This window comes from Pteropus alecto, unplaced genomic scaffold, assembly GCF_000325575.1.
Source record: "Pteropus alecto unplaced genomic scaffold, ASM32557v1 scaffold164, whole genome shotgun sequence".
NCBI lineage: Eukaryota > Metazoa > Chordata > Mammalia > Chiroptera > Pteropodidae > Pteropus > Pteropus alecto.
Window position 1 is genome coordinate 17,069,285 of NW_006439568.1, and position 6,321 is coordinate 17,075,605.

At 35.0% G+C, this 6,321-nt stretch overlaps 1 protein-coding gene and 1 long non-coding RNA gene across 4 annotated transcripts in view; one reads left to right on the forward strand and one right to left on the reverse strand.

Moving 5' to 3' along the window:
* OXR1 (oxidation resistance 1) overlaps positions 1 to 6,321 on the reverse strand; it is a 304,617-nt gene that overhangs the window by 159,324 nt on the left and 138,972 nt on the right. The gene's annotated exons all lie outside the window — the stretch shown is intronic.
* LOC112483555 overlaps positions 1 to 6,321 on the forward strand; it is a 14,604-nt gene that overhangs the window by 4,252 nt on the left and 4,031 nt on the right. The window contains exon 2 of the long non-coding RNA XR_003047658.1: positions 632 to 691. This is a non-coding gene — a long non-coding RNA (uncharacterized LOC112483555). The remainder of the gene's footprint in view (positions 1 to 631; positions 692 to 6,321) is intronic.

The window sequence follows — 6,321 nt, forward strand, 5'->3', positions numbered from 1 at the left end:
CCGGGATTTTTCAAAACCAGTAATAGTTCTCCGACCTCCACTTGTTTTTTCCATAGCTTTGTAAGCATATAATTCCTCGTAAAAGTCCTTTCTTGCTTAAATGCCTACAGTGGTTTCTGATTTCCTAAGCAAAACTTAGCTAACATACAGTGTCAGATTTTCAATGAATTTCAGGGAGAAATTTACCTACTTATGTCTGAAGAAATCAACTCACCAAAGGATGGCAGTAGCTTTTCATAAATTTTTAAAGAAGCCATTTGTGACTAAGAAAAACACGATTCTACGTAGTTCTTTTTTTTTTTTGTCTTCTCTTTTGTTTCATGTGTATATAATGCTCAATATCTCCACTCATGGGAATCATTAACCAACCTCTCACCCCCATATTTGGGTACGCAAAAATGAAACAGTCCATCGACAAAAAATCTGGAACAAAAATAAATCAATTGCATCTCAGGTGGAGATGTTTAAAAAATGTTTAAAAACAAGCGAATGACCACGCATAGCTTAAACTAATTAAATTGAATTACTTTCAAAGTATAATACTTGATCAATAAGCCTTTTATGAAATTCTGCGAATGAAGAGTATCATGTTCATTTAGTAGCCTCCTTCCTCTTTCCTTATGTTCTATAGAATCCACCAGTGCCTGTATTTGGAGCCAGCCACGAGGATGTCACCAAGAAGCGATGACAGGTAGGAAGCCCCTTCCTTATGCTTACGGTGCAGAAAGAAGTTGTCAATTTCTGTAGATGTAGCCTTTTACCATAAAAAAAAAGTCATAGAAATGGGACCCCATATAAATGTGACGTAAGACTCACAAGTCTCAAGCTAAAAGACTTGTCAAGCACATGTGAAGTCAATTACAGGCAAAAAAAGGAATTTAGCATACCCTCGACCCTTTGGGGGGGATTGTCAACACAAACTATACTCATTTACGAAATAAGAGAACAAACCAGAAATTGGCGAAGGTTTGCTAAAAAAAAAAAAAAAAAGTAAGAATTTTCTGAGATACCAGAACTAAGTTACACACAGTTTCATTACATTTTTTTTCCATGACCCTAACACTCAAGCCAACGTGAAATTTAGGTGCTTGCAGCGCTATTACTTTCTGGTTATTGCTAATATATTTGAAACACTTATTTAAACTGAATCTATTTACATGCAGTAATTCTATTACAGTTTTATTGTAGTGAATGGAAATTTGAAAATAAAAGAAGCCTAATATACACTGGAAATTTACTGGCAAAATAATTTTATAATTGTATATACATGAATATGAATATATATCATTTTTTTTCAATAAAATTTGGCAGAAATATAGATTGAGAAGAAAAATAAGTATTTCTTATGAGCTTTTAAAGTTCTTAACATGAATTTCATGCTGAGAAAGTTTTGCCTCTAAAATACTTTAGAGTTGCTTTATGAAGATTAAGAAAAACCTGTCTTGGGAAGCAAGAAAGAGAATATATTTTCCTCAATCAGGTGTACCACCAGTTTAATAAATGTTTGTTTTAGGCTACTTACTGTGTTTTTGTTTTATTTCCTTGTGAACTTATTTTATTTTAGGATTTCAGGTTGGGTAATATTCATAGTAATTTCCAAGTATAACTCTAGCTGCTAAACAGTCTCTCTAAAGCTAAAGAGTTATCTCTAAAGGGCTAGGGAGGATCACCTGAATACTCATTAGAATGGTGCAATAATTTTGCTGTTCATGAAAGAGAGAAATGCTTTATCTATTGAAGGCAGTGATACAGAACAAACAGGCCTCTTTTGTGTAGAAGACAGACTCAAATCCTCGGTCTATTGGTTACTAGCTCAGGCAAGCTACTTAACCTGTCTGAGCCCTTTGGTCATTTGTTAAAAGATAAAAATGCATAACTGACAGGATATATTAAGATAAACCAGAATGATATATGTAAGAGCCAAGTGCAAACACAAACAATAAGCTTTAGGCCTAGATAAAATGTTAGTATCTTATTCCTAACTCATATGTTTCTTCTCCACCACCTTTGAGATCTCCATTCACTCCCGGAGATGCCTCATGGATTGGCCTGTATTTCAAGCACTCAGTGTTAATCCTTGCCTTGCTTCTATAACTCTCACTGAAAATGAACTATTTCTATAGCTCACCACACCTCAGGGAACTCATCTGTGCTTCTAAGGTATCAACTACCAATCTGCCAAACTAAAATTTGCCAAAAGGCTGGTAAGAAAGAATCAGAAGTAGTCTTCCCCCCTCCCCCCCACAGGTGGATCAGTGATTCTCTGGGGAAAAAAAAAAAAGTCCTGTTTTTGTTTTATGATTTATGGGTGCTTTTCATAGAAAGGCTTTGGGATCAAACCAAAGAGAGTATTTTGGGGTAGATATTGCTTCACTGAACCTCTTGAATCATGCAGTGTGCATGCACGGGCAACAATGAGTGAATCCTGTTTTCTTCACTTCGTCACCATTATACCTCCCTTGACTGGGACCAGTGAAAGCATAATGATGAAAAGAACTTGTATTTCTTAAGGAAAACTAAGGCGGGCCTTAGCATGATTTACGCTTGCTGACAGAGACACAAAGAGTGGAAATAAATGATTTGTGTCATATCCCAGGAGAATCATTATACAAATTTGTATCACATTAACATAATAGTTATTCACTTTTATTTATCTACCACTTACTATGTGTCTGACACACTTCCGTTTTAAAAACATGAATTATTATACTCATAAACTATTATTAATGGGTATTTGTTCATCATTTATATTTCAAAGGATATCCTAATTAAAAAAATATATTATCTACATTTAGTCCTTAGAATAGCACAGAGATGTAGACAATATCTTCTTTTTACAGATGTGGAAACTGAGGTTCAGAGAAATTAAGCAACCTTCACAATACCAATATCACATTGTAAGTGGCAGTACCCAGAATTAAAGCAGGCTATATTTGGCTCTACGGCCAAGGCTTTTAATGTCTTCTACACTGCCTCTTACTGAGACCCTCCTAATTGAGGACAGTAATGCAAAAGTAAAGGAAATCATTTCAAAAGTCTACCACAATGCAAATAAAAGTTGATTGTGGCATTGCAGTCTTAAAAATGACATGGTAAAGACATTATCACAGTTTACAAAAATGAAATAGGCATTATTTTAAAAGCATAGAATAAACTGTAGGGCAGGATTGTCTTAGACTCCCTCTTTTTTTTTTTTGCAGTTATTATTTTCTTATAGTTCTTTTTAAAAAGTGGTTTGTTTGACATGAGTTATTATTATGATATCATATCCTACCTCACGACTTTTCAAATTAATTTACCATTTTTTAGCAATATGTTTAATGAACTTAGTTTTGTTCTTGTCAAAAATATTACTGAAATTTTATCAGTTCATAATTTACTAGAGCATGAATAAAGCAAATTTTAGAAGTCCTGCTTAGTTTTTACTAATTCTCTCTCTCCTCCATCATCCCCCTTCCTCCCTTCCTCCCTATAACCCCAAAGCTACATTATACATAAATTTTCAAACATTGACAATACTCTGCTTTCACTGAGAAATATGAAAAGGGCATGTATAGTGCTTCAGTGGGAACAATCCATTAATTATAAAATGCTATTTCAACTACACATGTGAGAAGTAAAATTACATGAGCAAGACTGAGGGAATAATTGTGCATTCAATTATTTGTTATTGTTCCTTAAGAACCTAAATGACTTATCCTGTTTTATCGATATAGTGACAATAAGTCATAACTGTATAGCACTTTACAGCCATTACTTCACCTGATAAACAACTAAGTTGCTACAGAAGAGTAAAACATACACCTTGGAGAAAGTGAAATTTAATGGAAAGACAGGTTTTGGAGTCAAATGTGAATTTCAACTCCTGTTTTATATCTTACAATCTGGGTGATGACCCTGTGAAAGCCATGGATATCTCTGAACCACATATGTAATATGATGACTAGAAAAACCTATCACAAGATTTTTATAATGATTAAATAAAACGATAATGCATAGCGTCCGACACACACATGTGCTCCTGTGGGTCCTTTTCTCCTTCCACTTTCCCACTTTGAAGAATCGAGCTCCACAGGCGTTTTTGCATGCTTAACTTTAACGTCGTCTTGCCACACTCAAAACACCTATTTTTATGCTATTCACCATTGTTCGGTTTGTCAGAACGATGTGGGGTCATAAAACCAAAGCAAAGGATGTAGCCACTGAAAAAATTTCCTTTCTAAAAGGGGATTTAATTATTACCAAGGTTGTTTGTTTTAATGCAGCAACATCACTGCATCAGACAAAAAGTTTAGGAGACCACAAAAAAGACAAATCCTTTAGAATGGTTCAAATTATGAACAGGAAACAAGCAGGTACAACCTGAAACTTGTTCTTTTGGGGAAAAAAGAACCTAGCTCAGTTTTGGAACAATAAAATTTAATGAAAGAAGACTAACAGTGGCAGAAAGGAAATTGTACAAGTAATTGAACATGTTTTTAGAAACAGATGTTATTTTGAGCTATGTTTAGAGAGGTGTTGTGCCAAAAATCAAATCTGAGAATAATTTCATTTGACTAGGACACTAATAAAATGCACCCCAATTAAAAATATTACAAATCGAATATGAGAGGCTCAAAGGAATCTTCATGATCATGAGGATGTCAAATTCCCTAATGTTTCAGAGGTGGGAATTAGAAACCCGGGAGGATGGATGAGCGAGGGCCAGGACCCACATTGGGTTAGGGGGAAATGTGGGAACCATTTAAAAATCATCTTATTTTCAAGTCCTGTCTTTCCACTATTAACAATAATGTATCTGACCCTGATGTTAACTGAGGGTCACTCTGTCATATATGTCCTGTGTATAATCTCCCCATTTCTGCTCAGTTCAACCGGGACAAGGAACTTAGTCCTTCCATCAGTTTCTACAGGAAATCCGATCACAGCCGGAATTTCATGATTTGTATGAAATCTGCTGGAAGTTCAGGAGTCACAGGCAGAAGAGTTGTGGAGGTGCCATCGTAAGGCCCTTGGCACTGACACAGGAAATCGGTTCCTGAGTTAAAGAATGATTAGATAGAGAGCTCTGGAGAGATCGAGATTTATCTCCCTAGAGCTCCGTATTTATACTTCCAAGGAGGTGAAATGCCTGAGCTATTTTGTTTATTTTACAAAGGACTAAAAAACTCAGGAACCTTTCTGAGGGGATTCATTTATACAAGGGAAAAAGGATTCTTCTCCCTCTTCCAGCTCCTACATAAATGTCCAGATTTATAATTTCAGGGTTCCCGCAGTACAAACCCCTGTAGGTAGAGCTGACATCTCCCTTCATCACGCTGTCGTGAAGGGACTGAGGAAAGCGCGATTATTGCTGTGGGTGATAACACGTCCGATCCAGAAACCTCGTTTTTGCTTCCAGGACACAATAAATAAATGTAGATATTAAGAACTTATCATAATGTATTTTCTCCAAGCCAAGACTACTTGGTTATGGATTAGCTATTATTTCCCCATTAACTTCTCCCCTTTTCCATTCTGTTTCTTTAATAAAATAGCAAATATTTGTTAAAGACTCACTAGCCAGATAAAGTACTAAGATGTTTATTTAAACTTTTATTTTTTAAATCTTATTTAAAACTCACAAAAACTCTGAAGAAAGTGCTTTTTTTAAAAAACCATTGAATAGCTGAAAAACTGACCGACAAACTTTATCAACACAAGTGGTGAACAGCAGAGCTAAAATAGCCAGTAAATTGCTAAATTATAACATATTTATTTTTTGTCAGAACCTATTATTTCTACTGCTGTGCACTAAACTGCATTATACTATCACAGCTTGCACTCTTGACTAATCAAATTCAGAAACTGCTAATATGTCTCAAATCCTTCCATCTTGACAAAATAATTTTATCTATTAAACCACATGGTATTTTTTATATTTTATAGTATCAAAACTATATGTATGTGTCTGTGAGATAATATCCATATTTCTATTTTTTTCCTTATTCTGAAAGCTTCTTGTACCATAAGTATCAAAGGCTAGCAGTTAAGCTTCTTTAAAGAAAGGAATGCAAGTATTAGTGATAAATTCTTGGTCCATGATAACTTGGATCTAAATATTTAAAAATATGTTATATATGTTGCCAAGTGAAGAAAGCCTTCAGCCTCTTTAGCCTTGGTTATTCACGGACCAGCAGCATCAGCATCACCTGAAATCTTGTAACAAGTGAAAAATTGTGGGCCCCACCCCAGACTACCGAGTCAGTCTCTGTGTCTTTATAAGATTCTCCAATGCATACTAAAATTTAGGAAACAATTCCTTAGAATAGTTTCGAGGTG